Here is a 12457-nt window from a genome sequence, read left to right as displayed (position 1 = left end):
TATATATATATATATATACTAGCAGAAATACCCGGCGTTGCCCTGGTTAAAGAAAATAATGGAATTTAAAAATACTGTCTAGATTACACAGGTTTCAACTGCTAGTAGCTAAGATACCACCTTTCTACAGTAATAACTCTCCAACCCATGCCAGCAGAGAGTGTTTAAGATATATAGAGAGGGAGAGAGCAAGAGAGCTAGCTAGTTAGACAAACAAATAAGATAGATAGATAGATAGATAGATAGATAGATAGATAGATAGATAGATAGAGATAGATAGATAGATAGATAGATAGATAGATAGATAGATAGATAGATAGATAGATAGATATAGAGAGATAAGATATAAACAGATAGAGATAGAGATAGAGAGATAGAAATACAAAGATGGATAGAGAGATATATTGATATAGAAAGATAGATAGATGGAAGTAAATATTTTTTTAAACTTTCAAAGACGTGAATGTAATATAAAAAGCATTATTTTTTTATTTTTAATAAAAAATAATCAAATAAAGAGCCTAACATGTGTCGAAGGTCAAGTTATTCAGGCATTACAAGTATGGAAGCAATTGGTGAAACCGTTTTCGCATAAAAAGTGATTACACACACATCTCTATTTTATATATATATATGTATATATATATATATATATATATATATATGTGTGTGTGTGTGTATATATATATGTGTGTGTGTGTGGGTGGGTGGGGGTGGGGGTGAGTGTATGTGTGTGTGTGTGTGTGTGTGTGTGTGTGTTCCCTAATAGCCTCTATCTTTCCCTTTCTCACCACTTCGCTCCCTTCTTTTTCGTTCCCTCTTCATTCTTCTCCATTTTTCTACTTATTCTTTCTTTTTCGGTCATTCCAGCTCTCTTTCTCCATTTAACCCCAATGTGATCTAGATTGCGCCTCCACGCCCGGCTGTCTTTTTCTACTCACTCCCTTTCATTCTATTTGAAATCTGCTACGTAAACATAAGCTACATTTTTGGTATTGTATATTCTTTCTGGTTCTCTTATCACTCAATTCCCTTTTTTTTTTCATTCATTTTCCTTTGATAAAGCGCATCAACCCAAAACTTCTCATTGTCTCCTATTTCTTCCCTTGGGGTATTAAGCTTCATTATACACTTCTTTGTTAGATTTTTGCCTTATATTACTACACCTTTCAGGCATGTGCTTTTGCGCAGAATTTTTCGTTTGTCTGTTTCCTCTTTGTCTCAAATTTTATTTGTGTATATATATATATATATATACAACTTTCACATTTATATGTATGTATGTATGTATGTATGTATGTATGTATGTATGCATATATATATATATCTGTCTATGTATATATAAATATGTCCGCATGTGTGTATGTATATGGGCGGGGCTACGTGTGTATGGGCGCATCCTATAGCTTTTTGATTCCTGAATAAAGCTATACATCGCCACTAATGCAGTCACCAATGAGATTATGTCCTTAAATCTATGATGCTCTTCCTACGTATATTACTTGTGTCCTTGTACTTTAGATCAATACACACGCATGCGCGCACATACACACACACACACACACACACACACAACAGGCGCATGTGCGTATATACTTGAAAGGCATGCATTGATTTCTTTCGATTATTCGTGATCCAATATCATATTGTTTTATTGACGATGTAAAAATGAACGGTAACATCGGCCTATGGGTTATTTGAAACTGCTGTAGTTACATACGAAACACATGTCAACTAAACTTCGAAATCGAAGTTGGTATACCATTATTTCTCCACAAAATCTGTACTTATTGGAATTTACATAAATTTCTGACATTAAATTTCAAAGCACAGTGAAAAAGTATATGTATGGAATTGCCTATTCCTATGTGTGTATATGCAGATAGGTAATGAATATGTGTGTGCGTGTATGTGTATGTAAATGTGTGCATTTTCAGTTTGATGTTGATGCGTTATAAAGTAGTTGGTGCGAGTAAATATCACTTTCCACTTACTTGAATTCTCTTGCATATAGGACCCTCCAACTACTGAATCCAAGTGGTCAACCAGAATGTAACCTTGTAAGTAAGTCTCACCTACGAGTACAGAATCCTTCTCTTGTCAGGACGCCTGACAGGCCTTCTCATGTCCTCACATTTTAATTGAGTACCCCCACGCGGGCTTAGACTGACTTGATAAGCGATCCCAGAGTAACAGTCAATCCAGAGATACAGATTCAGCCCAGTAGACATGTTCCAGCACCTATCAACCGCTGAACTGCTGCCTTGTGAGTTTTGGAATGTAAAAGCTAGTGAAAAGCAATCGGTATTGTTTTTAAACGGTTCTTCTGATTCTTTGTGTTCTCAGTTCAAAACCTATTGAGATCAACTTTGTCTTTTGATCCTTTCAAGGTCGATAAAAAAGTATCAGTCCTGTAAGATAGACTGACCGAACTGTAAAATGGTTGGGCAAGATGCTTTAGGGTATCTCTTTAAGCTTTTTGAGTTCTAAGAGCAACACCTTCAATAATACTGATGTCAGGTTGTATCAGCTCAAATCGGAGACCTTTTCCCCTTTTGATAACATTTATGAAGTGAAAAGGGAGAGGCTTACATGCATGAGCAACTACCAGTCTTCCTTAAAATATATTGCTCAGGCCTGTGCATATAAGTATAGTTTTATGATCAAATTTGACCAGTAGAAGTCTTTACAAAATCAGAGCGGAAATGTTATTCTCAAACTCGACATATTAAATTCCTGTAAAGACACTCACGGACCATGTAGTGTTGTTAGCCCAGACAATGGATTAAGTAAACCACTTGAGAACGCAAAACGCCAAGGGCGAATACCGCAAGGCATATATTCCGACGACCTATCAATTTCACCAACCCACCAGATCATTATCGCCCATCACTTGTTATGCGCTCATAAATTGGTTTAATATTGTTCTTAAATTACCTTTGTTTTCAGAAACTTCATTTTACATAATTCTCAAAAGAAAAGTTTTCGAATGTTTCTACTTCATTTCTTCCTAGTTTTAACTCAAACATGATATATTTCCGTATATTTATTTAGAAAGGGGTTAAAAAAACAACATAGACACGAACTATAAAACTCTAAATTTATTATTGACAATAAAAAAAAAAATCATATTTTAAAGGGAGACTACGTACAATAGTTTAGGAGTTATCTTCCTTTAATTTGACTGCTTTTATAGTATCTGTCGTATATGTTAGTGATATTTTCCACCCCCTCTCTCCCATACGCGTCTGGATTACTATACATGGATGTTATTGTTTAGACCAGGGATTGTGCAACGTTTCGTCAACTGGGGGTCACATCGTACCATTTCCAAGTGGGATAGGACCGCATGATAAAACACATATGCATGAAATATTACTTGCCCACTTTACACTGAATTTTTTGCCGTTGTTAAAAGAACAGAAGGATGTTGTCACATGGTTTGCTTGTTGCTTGAGTTGAGTTGGTCAATAATGGCTTCAAATTTTGGTACAAGGCCAGTAGTTTTGGAGAGGGGCATAAGTCAATTACATCGAACCCAGTGTTCAACTAGTACTTATTCAATTAACCCCAAAGGGATGAAAGATAAAGTTGACTTCAGCAGAATTTGAACTCAGAATGTAAGGATGGACGAAATTTTGGTGTGCTAATGATTCTGCCAGTATACTACCACCTTGAGCTGGTCAATAATAATATACTTCAGATGTCTCAGATGCTTTTGTTAACGTGAATGGCTCAACAATCAGTGTTGTATGAACATTATCTTAAAATTGTTGTTGTGTACACCTGGAAATGTCATTGCTGGCTGTGTACATAAAAACTGAAGCAAACTCATGAAAATTTGACAAAAATATCTATTGCCTGACATAGTATATTTGGTGTTGGTTATTTACAATGTAAAATATTAATAACTGCCAACTGGGAGGGGAGAAAAACTGCTTTATGACTATAGAAACCTATCTCTGGGACATCATGTAGTGTGTCCAAGTGCCAGGCGTTATCTACACAAAAGTCCACGGTGGTCTGTGGTATCAGCGATCAGATGGCCATCTAGATTGGCTCACAAGAGGTGAGGCATGTGAATCAACCAGCCAACCTCAACACTGTGGGGAGCTAAAGCACAAAACTGCTCATATAGAGGATAAGAGATTAAACTTCAGAACACCTGAAAAAGCTGTATCATGCCAGAGTTTCATGCTGATTGGTCGATTTATAGATCAATTATGTGAAACTGTGGTGGCTCACTCATGGTGCGTAACCAAGTATCTAGTGGTTAGGGTTCGAATCCACACTACAATGTTTTCATATTACTTGCAAATTTCCGTTGTCAAAGCTTTCATGTAAATAACTGTGGATTTGTCTACACTATATATGTTTCATATATGTACATATACATGCATAGATACAGACACACATATATGTACATATATATATATATATATATATATATATATATATACACACACACACACTCACAAATACAAATACACATATACATATGTGTGTACATGTATATATATATATATATATATATATATATCCGTGTATGTGCGTGTGTGTGTGTTGCGTCAAAGATTTCTACAATTGTGATTTATAGTTTTAGAACAAATATTTTTGCTAAGAGTAATAATAGATATGAAACCAATGTTAATTTTTTGACCGGTCGTCACTAACAACTATTTCATATAATATATAAGTGTGTGTGTGTGTGTGTTCATGTGTGTGTGTGTTCATGTGTGTGTGTGTGAGAGTGTGTGTATATATTAAAAAGAAGGAGGCACTCAGAATTTTGAATAATTCTTTATTAGCACTTTTATTCATTTAACCGAACTTTTCAAGATAATAACACCAAGATATTAAAACAAAGTTTCTTCCTCTTTCATATAAATTGAAAAGCAAATATTGTTTTGTCTTGTTTGGAAGAGGAGAAATTTTGTTTTTTGGAGAAATCAAAGAGAGAGGTTTCTTTTCAATTATATTGTATCAATGTGGTCAGCCCATTGGAATTTAATTATATCTCGCAAGGAATGATAAGCTCGCAAGGAATGATAAACTCGCAAGGAATGAAGCCAGTATGCTCCGTTGGATGTGTAATGTCAATGTGAATACCCGTCAGAGTGTAAGTATCTTGAGAGAAAAGCTGAACATTAGAAGCATCAGTTGTGGTGTGCAAGAGAGACGATTGCGCTGGTATGGACATGTGGTGAGAATGGATGAGGATAGCTGCATGAAAAAGTGCCACACCCTAACAGTTGAGGGAACCCGTGGAAGAGGTAGGCCCAGGAAGACCTGGGCTGAGGTGGTGAGGCAAGACCTTCGTACATTGGGCCTCACCGAGGCGATGACTACTGACCGAGACCTTTGGAAATGTGCTGTGCGTGAGAAGACCCGGCAAGCCAAGTAAGATCGTTGCCAGTGCCCCTGGACTGGTTCTTGTGCGGGTGGCACATGAGATGCACCATTTTGAGCGTGGCCGTTGCCAGTACCGCCTGACTGGCTCCTGTAGGATTTTCGAGCGAGATCGTTGCCAGTGCCTCTGGACTGGCTTGTGCGGGTGGCACATAAAAGACACCATTTCGAGCGTGGCCGTTTTCGTGCGGGTGACACGTAAAAGCACCCACTACACTCTCTGAGTGGTTGGCGTTAGGAAGGGCATCCAGCTGTAGAAACTCTGCCAAATCAGACTGGAGCCTGGTGTTGCCATCCGGTTTCACCAGTCCTCAGTCAAATCGTCCAACCCATGCTAGCATGAAAAGCGGACGTTAAACGATGATGATGATGATGATGAATTCAAGATATTATTCTTGATTAAGTCACTGTTTTTGAAAACATCTCTTTCTCCCTCCCTTTTCTTCTCATTGTATACATATTAACATCATCATCTTTTAACGTCCGCTTTCCATGCTGGCATGGGTTGGACAGTTTGACGGAGGATTAGCAAGCCAGGAAGCTGCACCAAGCCCCAATATGATCTGGCAAGGTTTCTACAGCTGGATGCCCTTCCTAACGCCAACCACTCTGAGAGTGTAGTGGATGCTTTTTATGTGTCACCAGCACGGGCAAATATACACATTATGATTGGAAAAGTGAAATATATGTGGTCAACCCATTGAAATTTAATTGCATTTCAAGATGACATCTCAATTAATACACAGGTTAAGAAACAGACTTGTCATTCCCCTCCTCCCCATCCCACTAGTCTCAAAGTTACTATAAGTGCCTTGCAGCCATCAATGATCTCTCATAGAGACTTCAGATACAAAACATTACCAAAATCTGCACTGAAAATACATTCATCCAGTTCAAGGACCAGGAAATACATTCATCCTGTTCAATTGCATGAAGGTGCATGGGTCAGCGGTTAGAGCTTCGGGCTCACAATCATGAAGTGACATACCATGAAGAAGACAATCTGATTGTCTAAGGGTAAGAAAGAAGACAGCAGTGGACACATGGTTCTGTGGTACCGATGACGCCTATTTTGACAGAAACGTGTATCACTGCTGTTTTCTGATATCCGGATAACCAGACTGTCTTTTCCTTGATGGTTTGTCAATTTCAGAAACTTAATTTTTAAGATTATTATATATCTTCCCTTCTTTGGAGTTGGTCAAAGTTGCTACAAAGCATTATTTACTTTTCTTGTGAAGAGAAAGTAATTTCAAATTAAGAGTTTGTTATAGTATTTGTGCATCTTCTGCATACAAAAGCTAGTTTCCCTGTTAACCTTCCCTTGATATTGCTGCACTGTTTATGTGTCCAAAGCTTACACTGGCTGCATCTTATGGAGTTTCTACCTACACCTTTTCTACAGATTGAGCATGGTCATCTACCTGAAGGGATTTGTGATTTGTTTGCCTTCCTACTTACTAAGTCTTTGGTTTTTGTTAGGTTTACTTTAAGGCCCTTTGATTCTAGACCTTGCTGCCATACCTGGAACTTCTTCTCTGGTTCAGGTAGTTATTCAGTTATAAGAGCAAGGTCATCAGCATAGAGGAGCCTGTCTTGAATTCCTCTGTTATTGCCTGGAGGACTATGATGAACAAGAATGGTATGAGCACTGATCCTTGGTGAACCCCTAATTGTATCCTGAATTGTTCGCTGTACTCATTGCCAGTCCTCACCTTACTGGTAGCATCCCCGCACATAGCTTGTACAGCTCTCATCAACCACTCACCTAGCCCTAGTTTCTGCATTGACCACAAGATAAGGGCTCAGGGGGGACCCTGTCAGAGGCTTTCTTCAAATCAACAAAGGCCAAGTACAGAGGTTTATCTTTGGCTATGTATTTCTCCTGCAGCTACCTCACCAGAAATATAGCATCAGTGGTGCTTCTCTCTGGTACAAAAGCAAACTGCATCTCATCTAAGCTAACTCTCTCCCTAATTAGTTGGGCTGTGACACTCAGTAACTTTCATCACCTGATCCAGCAATTTGCTACCTCTGTAATTATGTGTGTGTATATGTATATATATATGTATGTATATACATGTATATATGTTTGTATATATATGAGTAGCTGTGTGGTAAGTAGCTTGCTTACTAACCACATGGTTCCGGGTTCATTTCCACTGCGTGGCACCTTGGGCAAGTGTCTTCTACTATAGCCTCGGGCCGACCAATGCCTTGTGAGTGGATTTGGGAGACGGAAACTGAAAGAAGCCCGTCGTATATATGTATATATATGTGTGTGTATGTGTATATGTTTGTGTGTCTGTGTTTGTCCCCCCAGCATCGCCTGACAACCGATGGTGGTGTGTTTACGTCCCCGTAACTTAGAGATTCGGCCAAAATGACCAATATAATAAGTACTAGGCTTACAGAGAATAAGTCCTGGGGTAGATTTGTTCGACTAAAGGCGGTGCTCCAGCATGGCCACAGTCAAATGATTGAAACAAGTAAAAGAGAGTAAAAGAGACACACACACACACATGTATTTTCTCTCTAAGAAATTCTTAAAATAAAGGTAGATAAATCTTTGAAATAATTTCTTGGGAAACATTTACTTCCCTTACTTTCCCTCCCCCACTCCTCTTTTGTTTCTCTATCTTATTTTTCCTATATCTCTATCTTGCTTTCTGTTCCTCTCCCCTTTAGTCTTTCTTTACCTCCCCTTCCCTACCTCTATTTGTCTTTGTTTACATTCCTCCTTCCTCGATATCTGCCTTTCTTTATCTTTCGCCCCTCTCTCTCTCTATTTGTCTTTCTTTTACATTCCTCCCCTTCTATTTTGCTTTTATTACATTCGCCCTCCTCTATGTGCATCTGTTTTTCTCCTCTCCCCTCTACCTCCGTCATATATATACTACAATAGGAGTGGTGTATATATATCCACGTGGTCTGTTCGACCAATTAGAAATCAGCACCGGGCCACATCTTTTTCTCTCCTTCCATAGATAACGATATGGTGCTGCGGAAAGTGTGTTGTTCCATGCAGTGGATAAGAGGCTGGGGGTAGTTACAAAGTCGGTACAAACAAACTACCAAAGAAGAAGTCGGAGGGGGGACTACACTCTACCCCTCTTTCATCACACAGAAACAGAACGAGGTTAACGCAACCAATACTAATAACAATAATATTAATACTACTGTTAGTAAAATTAAAAGAAATAATTCTATTACGTCACCTGAATTGGCAATTTGTTGTTCCCTAACAGAACACTTCTGGCTACATTCCGATGGCCGAAATGTTGGCAGGAAGAACATTATAGGATTTCTCACTTTTAACTTCGTCACTTCTGTAGGTATTTTGTTTTTGCACCGTTTCTATTTATTTGTTGTTTGTTGACTATTTAGTTCCTTTACATAAAAAGGTTTTTGGAAGCATCATTACCATACCGAGAGAACACTTTAAACCTGCATCTGTCCTCTCCCTCGCATCCATGTATGTAATTATATGTATCTCGGTTGTCTGAAATCGAGAAAAACATTCTCGTTATTTGCTCTCTCTTTTTATATATTTAATATTTAAATAATATACAAACACGTAGAACTTTTCTGTTTGTTTTATAAACATGGAATCAGTACATCTTTGAGAATGATGGAATAAACCAGGAGGAATTATACGAGTGTGATTGTGTGTGTGAGAATAAAATGTGAACTATGATCCCATAACAACAACATGTAGTAAATATAACATTACTTTCAGCCTTTAAAAATCCTTGATACAAACAAAACTAAGATTAGGAGTAGCTGTTTTAACTATGTTTTTATAATTAATTAAGCCTACTTGGGACGTTTCTTACCTTTGATAATAAACTCTAGAATGAGAACTTATCCGCCTGCTAATCGTTTTATCTTTTGTTATTTCTCATCTTTTATTGTTCTTTTAGCCCAACTGATAGTTTTCTGTTCTTGATTTTTTTTTTACACTATCAATGCTCCACAATCAATTTTTGTTGGGATCATGCTTTTATAAGAATGCCTCACTTTTTTAAAATTAGGATTTTAATATATTTAATTTTTTTTTTATTTTTTTGTGATTTGAAATTATCACCTGCCTACTTTAGACACCATTGTTTGTGTGTACTATACATACATATATATATTCACATATTGATTATATATACATATCGATTTGTACACATATTTAACACACGCATATCGTTTCGTGTGTAATTTTTATTGCTAATTAATTTATTTTACCTTCAAATATTTCCGTGATGTAATTTCCTATTTTTATCAACGAGTTAAATATATCATCATGTATTAATTAGCAAATACATTACATCATTTAATTAATTATTGATCTGCTCACATATTTTCGATATATTTGTCTATTAATCGTAAAACTGATGTTTATGTAGGTGGTTTAAATTGCAGGACATTCTAGGGCATTGCTGAGTCAGAGACGTTTATTTAGGGACCAACTAACATCTAGTTACCTTTATTATTTTTAGAGAGTGTTAGATTTGCTATTTGGATATATTTCATCAATATTGCCCCTCAATTGTCTGCACTTACCCTTGTGCTTGGTAATTCACACCTGCTGACAATGTTTACCAATGTAGCAGTATACACACACACACACATGTGACAATGTTTATTTTCTGTTAATGAAATTGACTAATACACAGAGGACTTTTAAGTATTGGTCTCTGTTGAAATCCCACTAGATTTCATTTCGTATATTTATGATATAACTTGAAGAAGGTACACCTTTGTAAATGCTATTTCAATCTCATTGTAGGTGTATTGAATTGAGATGTAATGACATCCTTGTAGATGTCTTTTTATTAGGATTTTAGATCGTTAGTACTCTAGAGATCGCGCGACTTGCTAAAAATAACTGCCAAATTGCCTTGGAAAAACACTCTACTATCTCGAAATACTGGACGCATTGGATAATGTATTCTTAGATACTTCTAAAATGTCAGGCTGGTCTTAGCTGAAACACTTTTGATCATGGACCTGTTCAATCGAAAGCGACCAGATTCCATAGTTTGTATGTGTATGGACCAAAATCGTGTTTTATTTTAGTTGAGAGACTAATTCCATCTTGCATATGGTTAATCTTACTTCAAAGTATTTGTTCCCCACACTGATTGAAATTAGTTCTGCTGAAAAGTATCTGAAATGTAAACAGATGTTTTAGACTATCATACTGACACTAAAAGCTAATTCTTGTATAATAAACCCATGAAGGATTTCGGCCAGCATCCACCTCAGAAAAATGTTATAGCTGCCATCATAGAAATAAGAAAAGAAAAATTTATGATAGTAGTGGTATGGCTGCATCTAACTGATTTTATTAAAGAAAGCATTTTGTTAATTAAGTATATTAGTTGAAAGAATTTGAGATTGTCAGTATTGCGAAGCTTGTAGAGAGGTTGATAAAATCAACCTCATGAGTCTTGATCTGCAATAGAAAGACGGAGGTTTTGATAGTTGGGGGGTGAACAGATGTTCAGCTCTTATGTACATCAAACTAATTATGATGCTGGAACAACATCGTTTTGCTAAGGTCAGACTGAGCACCATTCAATAGTAGATGCTGTTAACATTTCTCAGTCCACAAAGCCTACTTGTTTTGTATACTTACCAATGGCTGAGAGTTCTACTCAGCTGTAGAGTTACATCCTAAATGATGATGATTTCAAATTTTGGCACAAGGCCAACCATTTTAGGGGAGGGGATAAGTTCATTACATTGACCCTAGTGTCCAACTGGTATTTATTTTATCAATTCTGAAAGGTAAAGTCAACCTCAGTGGAATTTGTACACACAACATAGATGAATGAAATGTCACTAAGCATTTTGCCTGGCATGCTAATGATTCTGCCAGCTCACCACCTTGTCCTAAAAGATAATAATTAACAATAAATACATATTTCAGTTGTGCAAATACCTATAACTTGTATATGAGGGTGGGCATGGTGAAGAAGTTTGTTTTGCAAAGTATGTGTATTCTGGTTCAAACCCACTGCTGGTACAAGTGTCTTCTACTACCATAGACTTGAGGTGACTAAACCCCCGTAAGTGAAACTTGGTTGGAGGAAACTGCGTGGGCTTCTGGTGGAGTTCCAGTTCCTTTTCTTGGATGTTAGATTTAAGCCATTTCCATGTTTAACACTACTACCATGTTCTTGGTTACTTCATTGCAGTCCACTATTATGTGGCCTAAGGAAAACTTAGCCCAGCAGTCTTAAAGCCCCGCCCCCTCCTACCAAAATAAGTCATGTATGCTTATGCTTTTCTACTTCATCCATAAAAAATATTGAAAGCAACTGTAATTAGCCAACATGCTAGAACTAGCAATCAAATTACTCCCATTTTATTGTGTTAAAATATTTGACAATATATCTCGACTGCCATTGGATAATGTTGTTGAGATACATTATGTCAAAATGTTCATGGCTCTTGGACTGCTCATGTTTTGTTGACCTGGCCATAGAATTCATCACCATCATCAAGGATACTGAGAGTGGACAAAATTGAAAAGAAGATGATATCGATAAAAGAAAAAGGCTTAGAATGTCAATTGTTTCAACTTTAGTCAGATAGATCTATGATCAGAAATGTTCCAGCTGTGACCATCCTGCCTTAGTGTGTATTGGAAGACTATATTGTTTAATATTGATAGTTATTGTTTACTGAGCTTTAGGTTAGGACTGACATGTCCTGTGATACACAAACAGTCACCTGTATGACTTTGTGTGGTCCACAATCTGTTTTCCCAGTTATAAAATGTTTCCATTTGAAGACCATACCATGCACTGTGACATTGATGTCCATAATTGAGTAGGCATATAATCAAATAAATTCCAGCCATAATCTTCTTGTTTTCTTTATCAGACATTATGTATATGAACTGCATTATCCAATGTGTGCTCTTGTTAAAGATATAAATGGCACTCCATTGGTTATTATGATGAGGGTTTCAGTTGATCCGATCAATGGAACAGCCTACTTGTGAAATTAATGTGCAAGTGGCTGAGCACTCCACAGACACGTGTAT

General features: G+C 37.0%; 1 protein-coding gene across 1 annotated transcript in view; it reads left to right on the top strand.

Moving 5' to 3' along the window:
* Positions 1 to 8337: 8337 nt before the first annotated feature.
* LOC106867454 (SAGA-associated factor 29) overlaps positions 8338 to 12457 on the top strand; it is a 26486-nt gene continuing 22366 nt past the window's right edge. Inside the window, exon 1 of the mRNA XM_089354451.1 lies at positions 8338 to 8740. The gene's annotated coding sequence lies outside the window, so the exon portion shown is untranslated. The remainder of the gene's footprint in view (positions 8741 to 12457) is intronic.

Source organism: Octopus bimaculoides, chromosome 6, assembly GCF_046866305.1.
Source record: "Octopus bimaculoides isolate indiv1 chromosome 6, ASM4686630v1, whole genome shotgun sequence".
In the NCBI taxonomy this organism is placed as follows: Eukaryota; Metazoa; Mollusca; class Cephalopoda; order Octopoda; family Octopodidae; genus Octopus; species Octopus bimaculoides.
Note: the sequence above shows the minus strand (reverse complement) of the source record. Positions and strands in the feature narration are given on the sequence as shown.